Raw genomic sequence first — 13,483 nt, 5'->3', positions numbered from 1 at the left:
CAGCAAACTTGTTGAGCTGTGGTTTTGGTTAAGGAGATCTGACAGTGCTGGGTATACTGGGATAACGGGAGCTAACTCACCTAAGAGATGTGAGGAAAAATGCTTCATCTTTTTAAAATAATGTGTGGGAAGATACAAGGCTCAAATGAACCTCTCAACCAAGCTTTCTAACAACTCCCCACACTTGAAGCTGGAGTGCACACATTAACTCCTAGAGGCTGAACTCCCTACTGTAAGTAGACTTCCATTAGAGTTCCATTTTTCCATGGAGAAAGCACAGTTTAGTCAGTATGCCAATGGAGCAAACTGAAGGATGAGGTACACAGGAAGATCACAGAATCACAGAATTGTAGGGGTTGGAAGGGACCTCTAGAGATTGAGTCCAACCCTCCTGCCAAAGCAGGTTCCCTACACCAGGTCGCACAGGTAGGCGTCCAGGCGAGACTTGAACATCTCCAGAGAAGGAGACTCCACAACCCCCCTGGGCAGCCTGTCCCAGTGCTCCGTCACCTCACTGTAAAGAAGTTCTTTAAGTTCCATTATACCAAATTTCATACTAGTAAAAAGACAACCAGAAATTGTGGTAAGAGGCTTTAGTAACTAGATTATTTAAATTAAAAAAATAAATCACACACACACACACACACACATATATATATATATATATATATATATATATATATATATATATATATATATATATATATATATATATATATATATATATATATATATGAAGTAGCCCGGATTTTGATACCAGTATTCCAATACCACTCCTATGGCAAAGCCTTCTCTTGAAACTGCCAGTTTCATTTGAGGAAATGTGGAAAATGCAGCAGTCTACTAAAATCATTTGGCTGTAATAAGTGATTCTAATCAAACAGTTAGAAAGAATGTGATTGCAGTTAATTTCTATAGTGTCATAAACAGATGGAAAATGGGTAGTGCAGTGATTAGTCGTGCACTTTTAACACAACATTTTTTGCAGTCTGGATTGCAGTTCGATCAAGTCTAAGTGACAAGATGAAAACAACTTTAATTTATTCTGAAACTATACTCAACTAAAGAATACACAATATAGGAAGCATGCTACTCTTTTCAGAAGTGGGATTTGAGGCAGTACAGAGTGAGGAACAAAAGTAGCCAGACACCCACCTTCTTCTACCCCTGAAAAGTTGTAGGGGTAGTACTGGGGCTTCACTGCCAAAATGGAAGTTCCATTGGGGATGCAAAACAAGCTCAAAATTTAAATAATCTACATCTTTCCTATTTTAGATTTAAGTACAGCAAAACTGCTACTGCTCATTTCTCCTGCAGATCAAGGGAAGAAAATACTAGTGTGGGGACAAAATATTTCAAGCAATTTTTCATACACTGACAAGTAGTAAATTAGGGAATCTTGTAAGTACAATACAGTAGTCATCTCCTTCTATTGATCACATATAATTTACATCTTACAAAGATGTGAATTCTTGCATTCTCACTCCACAAGGAAAATCTCAATGATTTATTCATTTCAAATAAAAAATAGAAGGTAGATGAGAAGAATTACTTCACAGGCTGTAGCTTTCTCAGGGCACTAGTGCTAGGCTCTTCTTTCGCACTGCCCGAAGGCCCTTTGTGTGCAAGTCCCTCTAATTAACAAGGTGAATCATGCAGCAGTTCCCTAATTAGTGAACATGACAAGCCAATGGAAACAAGCAGACAGACCTGGAGTACAGATATGGTCAACAAAAGGCATAGCAACACATCATTAAAAAAAAACATATATTTCATGTAAATAAAATACAAAAAGTAAGACATCTAGCATAATGCCTAATTTTCCTTTTCATGTTTTATGCTTATACCTCATTTATTGCAGACATAAATAACGACACAATAAAGGTTTCCAACTGCAAGTCACTTCACCTCTCCAAAATCAAAGCACAGCTATCCTACATGAATAAGCATCTGCTTAGGGGGCACTATTTGTTTTCTTTCTTGTTTTTCTGCTTTAAAGAACTGCAGTTACATTAAACTCAGTGCTTTAAGAGTCCTTTAATTAATTCATTTTATTCAAAGTTATTTTTTCTTGAAAACTGATATATTAGTAGATGAAATTGAGTGCAATAGTTGTACTATTATGTACATTTTAAAATGGCTACATTCCCAACATGCAAAAATTACTAAGTTTTATATAAAGATAAATAAATAATAAAAATGAATAACCAAGGCATCAGATTTGCATTAGAAAGAAAATGAGATGATTTAAAGCATAGTCCCTTGTATTCACCTTTTCAAGTAAAATGTTTTTCAGTCTTTCTCTCTTTCTTCTGCTTTTCTCAAAAATACTCTCCCCATTTCCAAAATAACACATGCAGATTTAATTTATTTTCCATTTATTTCAAATTGAATCTTTGATTTAGATCTTAATGATCTTGCAACACATTACAAGTCTAAAATGCACATCATCAACAGTAGAATAGAATTAATCACAGAAGAATTCCATGAGATTCTTTGTTCTTTATTCCTCAGCACATTATAATAGGCAAGGGAAACTACAGACTATCCCTTTATTATACTTTCATCTTCCTAACAATCTTGAAAACAAGTATTTATTCTTTTAATTGGGTAAAATTTCAATTTACAACCTAAAGTTTACGTTTAAAATACTAAAAATGCATAAAACATCTAAAAAAAAAAAATCTGTCTTCTGACTACAGTAGTTTTAAAAAAACAGGATTAGAATACTGGCACTTAAGTAATAATGGTTCTACGTGCCTTTAAAAAGTTCTCTTTTGGATATAAACTTGAACAATATTTAATGTTGCTCTAGCATAGAACTGATTAACTGCCTCTTGTTTCACAGCAGTTTTAAAATCAGTACAATTTACAGTACTCGTTATAAAGGATCCTGAACGGAAAGCTGAAATCACTACAATGTTTGCTGTGCTCTTTTTTCCTTTAGCAACCGTGAACTTCCCCAAACTTCTCTTAGATCCCATTCAACATAACCATTCTTAAGACAGTGCAGAACAGCTTTAAACATAGGCTGAGAGGTATCCTCTTTTAACATCAAGGCACAATGGATAATCTGCTAACAACTGAACTATGATCTGCCATATGCACAGAGGAAGTATTCAGCAAACAACCTGTCACAAATGCTTATTGTTTCAGTAAGCAACCCACCAAAGGACTCTGCTCTATAAAATACATCACAAACTCTGAAACAATTTATTATCAAAGGCATTGGTAATTAAATGTGAAATTATTGGAAAAAAGATTTGGTGTATTAAAAAGGTTTACAATCCTCTCTGCATCCTAAAAAAAAAAAAAAAAAAAAAAATTAAAAAAAAAAAATCAAAGGATTTCGAAATTTATGTAAAATATGCAATACCAGAATTCAAAAACAATACATTTTTGAGCTGATTTATCAAAGAGACTATATAGACAGATTCTTTTATACATAGGTAATTACAAAAATATTTTGCTTCTAAGTAAAAGTTTCGAATGTAGCCAGCAACAACAAATCACAGTTGTTCACAGGGGATGCTTTGATATGAGATTATATTTTATATCAGAGAGGCAAATTCCGTTTGTTTTCAATATGTCACTGATGTCAATAGATTTATTATTCCAGTGTTGTAGCAAAGTGGCAAAGAAGAATTCAATTTCCAATAATTTAAACGTTAGGAACACACTTTAAAAGTGATGGAAATTCACTAAAATGCAGGCAGGATAAAAATAATAATCCTTTAGACAAAAAAGTCAGGTTATTCTACCATTTAGCACATGATCTATCACAACAACTCCACGTTTCCAAATGACATCTAGCTTGCTAAGCCAGATATTTCCTTCTCCACTGGAACACCACATTTAGAGGTTTTGTGTTTCAAACTTCAATGCTAACAAGAGACAATCTCTCCATACAGACAGATGGATAGATAAGGATATATATATATTTTTATTTTATTAATGTATTTTTTATTTTTAATGCCTCAGTTATAATTACCAGAGAATATTTGTGAGACATACATTTATTTATTTACAGCTGGGCAGATCACAAAACACATCATAAAGTGTAATCATTCTGGAGTAATAAATTAATGGATGATAAATTTAAGAAACATACATTTTAGATAATACTACTGTTCACAAGATATTGTAATTTGTCTATACCCAAAACATTAAAAAGAATGGGCAGAGCACAATCACATACTACTGAAACCCCACCATCTCCTACTGATCCGTTGTGTGCACACAACATACACAAAGGTTTAACTCAACAGCAAAGTATATTTTATCTCTGCACAGAGATTAAACCTTGACAAAACTGGGATTAATGTCTGTTCTCAGACAACCCTGCCAGAGAGTTTCTCATGACCTCAAATTACCCATCTCTGAGGAGTACAATCTCTAGTACAAGCCAGACATCTCCATCCTAAAATAAGATTTTACCCGAGACTAAATGAGAGTAGTTTATAGAGTTGACAAGTGTCGCTTCACGCTCTTTAGAAGTCTTCCATGCAGCTCTGTATCACCTCAGATTATTAAAAAGGATAAATGGCTATAAGATGCAAACATTTGAAGGATAGCCTAGTGACATCTCATATTCCAAGAGGGAAAAAATTATGCCACATTTTTGTTTTCTTATTCACAATAGTAACCAATAGACCTCCTGAACGCTGTGCTCAAGAAGGAAAAATTAGCAACTGCTAATAACAGACCATTATTAAAAGAGAAAATGATTCTGTTGACTGCTGAAAACTTAAGACTTCCTCAAAATAGGAAGCTGAAAGTGATCTAATGAAAGAATTAAACAGCAGCATAAACTGTAGTAATAACATATATTCAATAACTTTTTTATTGTTACCTGTCCTAATTAGACAGATATCCTACATATACCTCCCATGCTGGGGACCTCTCATACGTATCCAGAGCTGATAGCTGTCAACTAGAGGCACAAAGTGCTGGGCTGCATCAAGAATAAGGTCTCCTGGAGAAAACAGACACCTAACTTTTCCAGAATTTAAACACAGTCCTAAAAATAGCTCTTTTCTTTACTGATGTAAAACTATACATCAGTAGGGCTAACAGGACACTTATTCCACCTCATCATTTACTTTTAAACTAACAAGTAGAAGAGTAAAAGCAACTGCATATCAAAGATCAAATTAGTTTCAGGGGGAGGAACAAACATCCTAGAAGTTTCTCCAAGTGTTTCGGTTTTTGTTTTTTAAAGATCAAGAAAAAAGCTACAACTAAAAATAATATTCAAAAAGAAATAGTCAGAATTATAGTATGTCAGAAAAATATTCTCAATCTGTTATTATTTTCCTTGTAATGTGAACGTTCTCTCTCTCAATTAATAGACCAGATTCAGTCTAATCCCCCATTTTTTGTTTTTGATGACTTCCCTAAAGCCTATTTGCCTTGCCTGACACGTTTACCAGATGTGAACACTTCTTCCAGGGTAGTTTTATTATCATTATTATTAACTTTTTAAGGAAATAAACAGATTTTCATTCACTTTGACATGCGAATACTACATTTAGACATACATGGTGAAAATCCCTACAAAATTTAAGACTCTTACGTCAAGAAAGATTAAGAGAGCACTTCAAAAATCTAAATGTTTTGATTTCAAGAACCCAAATGTTCGTTGTGAATATAAAGAGATTTATACCTGTTATAAAGGGAAGGAATGCAGAAGTGTAAGGAAACATACTCTGTATTTCCAATTCCTGATGCAGATTTTCACATGGCTATGCAGAGATACTGAACCTATGAGCTGCAGTTGCATTGGACTGCTTTTCAACTTGTTTCACTTAAATCCTACAAAATGCTAAGATACCAGTGAAACTCTGGCATTTCAGTGTACAGAAACTCACGAGCACAAACTTATAACGTACTTTCACATTCCACAAAAAACTGATTCAGAACTTCCTCATCATTTCCATAAAAACGTAGAAGTTAATCACAAACTCACCAACAAAAACACAATGAGGCCTTTAAAATGTTGACATTTTAGAGAGAATCATATCTTCCCTTGGTAAACACATACTTGAGGGAAAAAAACCATACTGCTTTCATCACGAATGGCAGTAACACTTTTTAGTTTTTAATTTTTAAATATACTACTATCAGAGAGAGAAATAAGTTGTAGGAATATGTCAAGCAGTATCTTTTTATTCAGCTATGATGATGCAACTATTTGCAGACTCTTCCACAGCCTAACAAGGGCGTTCTGATAAAAGACTGAATTAAAAATCAGGCAATAGATGTTAACACAGCTTTCATGTCCTCTCTCTATTACTGATCAGCCTGATCTGACTTGCAACCTAGGAGGAAAGTATTTTATATATATATATATATATATATGTATATTACACACATACACACACACTCCAGCCATGGACAGAAACATTCAGTATTTACTAAGCCAAAACTGACTTGTTTCACGCTAGGTTAACTGTATCGAAAATTCAGTAGTAAAAATTCAATCACAACAAACCACCTGACAGTGACAACAAAACTGATGTTTGCATTGCTCCATAATTTATACATATATGTACATAACCATAAATTGTCACATCCTAGCACGCACGCTCTGAAAGGAGATACTGACAAATAAGAAAATTATAGCACAACTTTACAAAGCAGACTTACAGATCCGGATTACTGCTTGTATAAGAGTCCTGTGAAAATTAGCCTTGCTTATCTTATAAATTAATTAGAGATGCACAAAAGTATCACATACTTCACGATTCTCAAAAATGTACAGGCAAGGAAGGCTAAGGTTATCCTTTTAAAAATGTTATCACTACAGTTCCAAATTTAACTTTGCTTGTATAAACTCTTTCATTTCCCACTAATAGGCTAGAAACATCATACATTTTATGAAATGCAGCAAATTCCACCAAGCATACGCACTTCAAACAAGGGCCTTCCATTGTAAAGTGAGAGAAGATGCAAATGCTCTTCCTGACTACAACAGGGAGTAGATGTGGGTCTCGCACAAAAAAAAAGCAATGGAAGATTTGTCAGCAGGAGGTATGCAGCTGATTGCTGATGGCCAGCTGCCTGCTGCCGGTGCAATGTGCAGTACCCAGACTGAGTGGGCAGAGGAACAGAAGATTTAGTAGGTGCGTCTCCACCGCCGCGGGTCACGCCATGTGACTGGAGCGCCCCGAGGAACTGGGGGCAGATGAAAGCTGGCAGCTGTGTGCTGCCTCAGGCCTTCGGAGGCTGCCAAACAGGGCTTACAAACATGTTAGCTCAGCGGCAGAATTAAAGCCCTCATTCGGGCTTATTTTGGAGCAAGAAACCAACGCGCATACAGAGAATGGGGGAAAACTTGCCCTGCAGGCTGGAGCCTAAGTACACCTTGACCTCTCCTCCCTGCAAGCTGCAGTATTGCAGAGCAGACTTGATGAAGGGACCAAAATAGCTCATAATTTGTATTGTCTTCCCAGTAACCTCTCCAGGTTCTGACAACCAGACATAGCTGACATTTGCTGCCCTCTACTTATTAAATAGGCAACTGTATTTTAAAAGCTAAAGCACTATTATTTTTCCAGATCAGCAGGGGAGTAAATCTGTTGCAGTTTAGATAAAACAGTTCGGCGATTTTTTCATATTCACATCTTGCTTGAAATGAATTCTTTTTTTTCTTTTTTTAAGTTGTGACAGAGTCACAAATTAAGCACTCTTGTTTCTCCCTGAAGATGACCCATTTTAGACAAAATACCACTGGAAAAAGAACTGGAAATTCAGTCTTCATGTCTTCCTCTAGGAAATCGATCTGATATATATCTACATACGTATATATTCAAATACAAGAAAGAATGTAAAAATGTTTTGGAGGAGGAAGTGTTGCTGAATGCATTCCTCCCTGCCTCTCACAGAACCTCTGGGTGCCATCGCTAATACAAAGCAGAGGCAAAGTCAAACCACCCTTACGGCAAACCTCGCACAACAAAGATGGAAGAAAACTGTTGCCTTTGCTGTTCTCTGAGCTCTGCAGTCCGTGTACCCAGAAGCAGTTACAAACAGAGGGGTTGCCACCCCTTTAGCTACCACTCCCTTGTTTAGCACAGCCACAAAATGCAAAAGCATTAATTTTTCCTCCAGACACAGAAAGAAAATTGCAGGGGATCTGAAGAGTTGAAAATTCCACTGTTTCTTTCCTGCAAAGGAAAAATCAGTCACTACCTCCAGAAAACTCATTTTACAGGAGAAAGTTTCTACTGAATTATTTTGGTGAGATTCTAAAAAGCTTCTTCCGGCATCGGACAGTCTCTGCAGTAAGCTCATCCCGTGATAAGCCCAGGTTCTGTATACTTCTATTTAAGTAGTCCTGTTACTTCATAATGACAGACTGCTTGTTACAACAATCTATGAAACAGAGCTCCATTGCTCTGTATACCCGTCTCCTTTTCAGCTTTTCAAAAAAGTAAAACACAACAGGTAAAGCACTATTTGTAATGGCTGTTGCATTGTTTTGAAATATCCTAATATAAACAAAGTGTGTTTCAGAACAAAGTTAAACTTCAATTTGGGAATGAGCCTCAAATCTTCCTCATTAGTTTTGCTGAAAAATCAGGTACACATGTAACATTTTGTTGGGAAACGTAATAAGTAAGAATCTAGAAAAGGAAAGCTAACATTTACAAACATAGCTGACTTATTTGTTCTGTGTTCCCAAATTCTAAGAGAACCACGTGGGAACCTTTCAGTAAGAAAAATACTGTAACTCATTTGCCTACATAGCTGCTAATGCCTCAACTAGCAGATTGCATCAGAGCAGATACATTTGTCATGCAAAATCTAAGGATATCACAGTGCTGCTGTGTTAAATTGAAGACTGCTGCCTTTCAAACACCTCTTCTAGAACCACTTCTACCACAACACTACACACCAGATAAGTAATGAATAATGTTTGACTAGACAGTTTTCCTTCTCATTACTATCTCCTCTTCTGATTACCTGTTGCATTTTTGTTTTTTGGTTTTTTTTGGGTTTTTTTTTGCATTAGTCCCCATTCGCCACGTCTTTCAGCACTGCTCATAAGCACTCAATACAAAGACTCAGGTCTGACAGGGGTCCTCATGAAGTAGCAAAACACATCAGTAGATACTGATGATCCTTCTTGTGCAACACGTTCTAATTTGTATGCAACTCCAGCAACGGTGCCTAACGAAGTTCTAAGATTTTCTAGATAATAATTAGTGAATTAGCGTTCTTAGCTTATTATAGAAGGTATCAAATATAGAGTTAGGCTGTTAAGACAGACCATAAATTTAGCATGTACATAAGTAAAAGAGAATTTCATTGCATAATGCTAGTTACAAGCAGTCGCACAACAGAGCTTTTCCTTCATTTTTTTTCCTCTGTAAAAAGCAAACAAGAACCAGGTACTGCATGCACTAAAATCGTGCATCACTAAAGAACTCCAACAAAGTGATTTTGAGCAAGGAAATTACTGTATTGGGCAGGATTGGATTTAATTTAGATTTGTGCTGGAATAATGAGGTAATCTTGGGTCAGAGCTAGGTCAGAAAAAAGGACAACAAAACTATCTAGTCCTTGACTCAACTCTAATTAATATAAATTTTACCTAAGCAAGAATAAAACAATTTTACTTAGTTGGAAAGTATTGTGGCCATTCCCTTGATTTCCTGGCTTTATTTTTCCTTTGCCAATTACTCAGTTTTCTGATTCTGTATAGCACAGGTAGCACCACACTTCACCTTCAGCCAAACACCTGCCATCACTTCTGCTCCAAGCTCAGGGAAACAGGCTGGAAGTATCATGGTCTTCAATTTTACAAAAAGAGTTCTGCTGAACAGTAAGACTACAACTGCATGAAGCTCTGAAGTACTTCAGAATTCATGGTGGGGTAATACCTTATCCTCAGAAACACAGCTAAACTTTGTCAATATTCACTATCTTTAAACTAATAAACTATAAATTGGTTATAGACAAATCATGTCTTCCATCAGCTGTTCCTCTCCTGCTCTTCCTAGAAGCTCATATCAACTCCAGTTATCAAAATTTGTGACCATTATCATAATATCTGTTCATCAGAAGTAATCTCTGCTCACAAGTAAAAAATATATTTCACATAAAAGCAGTAAGTTGAATAACAGCAGGATTTTCCTGAAAGTATTTTAATTGATGACAGACAGGATTGCTTCTTTTTGAGATGCAAGTTCAGCATCAATATTTGAAGTCACTAAAACAACTTTATAACTTCAGGAATATTGCAGTATTTCAGTTGCAGTAATTCATTACTTCATTACTATCACATTCTTCATTACTCCTTTGCATCTTATGATCCTCGGGTGGATTACACAGCTAAATGGAATCTTAATTCAAACTTACTTCAGTTAAAATGCTCAATTTCTCAACAAAGGTTTTATAAGAAATCATTTAAGAGAAGATTGTTGCTTTTGAATACTTTTATGTCAGGCATGGTGCAACAGAAAACTTGAGACATCTCATCACAAAAGACACTGCATTACTTGTAAAATCTTTAAGAATTTTGTTTTTGCTAAGGTGAAAAAAAACAAAACAAAATCCTTTTCATTTGCTTCTTGTTTCAGTAATGCCTTTTCAAAGCATGAATGACTGCAATAAACTTTTTTTTTTTTTTTTTTTTTTACAAGAAACCACACCTATAGAGTTGCTACAGAGGTATTGATGTGGTGACAAGAAATTATTCAAAGTAAAATTGATTTTGTAATATAAGTATTCCATACATAACACTAGAGTTTCAGTACTTTCTCTAATAAAAGTCATTCTATGATTTTAAATTTCTACAAAATACATCATGTGATCTCCACAATACATACACACTTCACTAGTGTTTTCAGATGAGAGAAGGACCTTATGGCTCTAACAGTCCAGATGTTATTGTGTACAAACCTTAGCAAAGGATGCATTTCAAGATCTAAAAACTTAACAGATAAGTCAGTTACTACAAAAGACAAGGAAGATGACAGCACCCAGGCAGAATGAGCACCACAATGATGTGGAGAGTATGGGAAAAGCCTGCCTTTGGTCTGCTTACGCAAGAGCTGGGTACTCCCAAAGCTCCTCACCAGCGTAACAGTCACAGCAGCAACCACTTAAATATCACTGTTAAAAGACTATTAAACTTTAGAAAAATGGGATACCTGCATGGGTAAAAAGGTAAGCGGACAGCCTTCTGTCTCCCTGTGAAATTAGTAAGGCTTCCATTATGAATATCAACAGGCTTCTGATTTCACTTGCATGGTTAACAAGTACATCTGAGAACAGATTCATCTGAGTGTTATCTAAGCTGATCTAGGTCCTGGATACACGCCCAGACATTTATGGTGTCTGGTTTAAGTTTTTATTATTATGCAATATTCTTGGTTGGTGATGACACAAAGATTTTAACCAAGTTAATCTTTCGGGATCAACGCACTCAGCTACTTCACTTTTAAATTAAAAGATTTTTGGCCAACAGATACTGAATATGTAGAAAAATATTCATGACAGATAGGATATTTAGGATCTTACCTCCTCTGTCTTTCTTTCAAGTAATTCACATGATTAACTGCTAGGTGTTGACTCAATTATTTCTAATCTGGATCAATCAGTTATATGGCCTGTTTTATGTCCTATTTAATGAACCTTCTGAATGGAAATTAGGGACATTTTCTTTAACTTATATTTGTGACTTTCTATTCTTCCAGTCAGCTTAGCATATTTTTTAAAACTTAATTTTAAAAGATTCAGTCATGGAATATGAAGTAGATAAATGATTCTATTTCTTACATTAAGTTATACTACAAGTTAAATATTTCAGAATTTGTTACAAACAATGTAAATAGCTTCCTGAAAGAGTCTGGATGGAAAATGTGTTTTACAAGTTTGTTAAGTAAGTCTACCATTAAAATCATGTAATGTGCACTGGCAAAACCATAGAAAGCTGGACTAATTTAAAAGTGTGAAAGAATGCAGGTGCATTTTCCTCCTGCTTTCACTCAAATCCATTTAAAACAGGCTAATGCTAAAGGAAAATAAGTCAATCAAACTGAAATAAGAGTGGGTTGCACTGACTTAACTATAACAGTGCTAATCTGCGTGTGAGTGAAACCTGACTATTTACGTAAGTAACTGGCTGTTACGTCTGGTTTCTGTAATAAGACCTGGCTCTGCAAGTAATGCCTCCTAATTAACTTCTTTTGTACAAGTTTTAGTTTCAATTTTTTAGTATTTAAATATTTTATGTAAAAATCGCTAAAACAGCTGAAGAGCCATAGAACTCTAATTACTAAAAACAGATACATGCCTAAATTTCTTATGGTTTCAAGTATGTAGAATAAAATTAAACTTCAGAGAGAGGCAAGGTGCCAGCAAATTACACACTTTCATTAGAAGGGTGGGAAAAAAGGCAGGACTAATGTACAATAGAAGAGAGTGCAGCACTCAAAAATCCTGCTGTTCGCTCTGCATTTACTCAAAACGTCTTAGCATTTCCAGGAACACTACTTCTCTAAAATCATAAAGCCTAAACATTTCTAATAAGATTATCACCAAACCACAAGACTTGCTATGTCTTTAATAATACCAGTATTACAATTACTTATAATGCATTTCATACACATGCTTTTATTCACATGTCAGCACTCTGTCACTCCCTCTAGTGGGTAAGAAATGCAGCTTAAATGGAAATACCAGATTTTCATACAGGGGAGAGGTATTCCAGCAGCTACACCAAAAGCAAGAGCACTGGCTAGAACACAAATCTTCCATCACAGCTATAAAAGAGAGCCAATAATTCATTCTATTAGGAAATGTATTTTCTAGCCCTGTTGTTTACTTTGCTGTCTCAGGTTTCCAGTTATGAAGAACTGCAATGAATGGAAATACTGTCACAGCAAGAAATGCACTTATTTCTAGCTTACTTTCATTTCCAGCAGTGTGGTAGTTTAGTCCTCAGCTCAAATGCAAGCCTTGCCAGCCAACAATTATTTTCCATATATTTTCAGAAGCAATTTCCTTTGCATATACAGACTGCTTACTAAGCTCAAATAGTATCAAATCCTATATCTTCTACCAAATAATTCAATCTCTGTTTCATTTGAAAGCTTGACAATTCCAACACTGGATGGCTTTAAGTTTACAAGATTTATAATTACATAAATGGGAGGAGATAAATGAAAGTTAACTTGATTTTTTTTTTTTTTCTGCTACATGTATAAAAAAATCTGTATATGTAACGGGAACTATAGAATACTGCCAAAAGGGAAACTAAACTGGAAGAACAGGTCAATAGAAAAAAAAAAAGTGTTATATGCATTCTTCTGCATATATTACCCTCTAATGTATTATTATTACCTTCTAATGCATATATCCAAATAACTTAGCTAGAGAAAAAAAGCATCAGTTTGCTCAATATGATGCTAATTTCTTTTTGATAGGAACAACTTTTCATTCGTAGATATATTTTAGTCTTCTTAAGTGATTT

At 35.2% G+C, this 13,483-nt stretch overlaps 1 protein-coding gene across 1 annotated transcript in view; it reads right to left on the bottom strand.

Annotated features, from left to right (window-relative positions):
- LOC306950849 (transcription initiation factor TFIID subunit 4-like) overlaps positions 1–13,483 on the bottom strand; it is a gene marked incomplete at both ends in the record, with an annotated part of 131,499 nt that overhangs the window by 51,205 nt on the left and 66,811 nt on the right. The gene's annotated exons all lie outside the window — the stretch shown is intronic.

The sequence above is a fragment of the Tetrao urogallus genome (assembly GCF_951394365.1).
Source record: "Tetrao urogallus genome assembly, chromosome: 12".
Taxonomy (NCBI): Eukaryota; Metazoa; Chordata; class Aves; order Galliformes; family Phasianidae; genus Tetrao; species Tetrao urogallus.
This window is presented reverse-complemented; position numbering and strand designations above follow the sequence as displayed.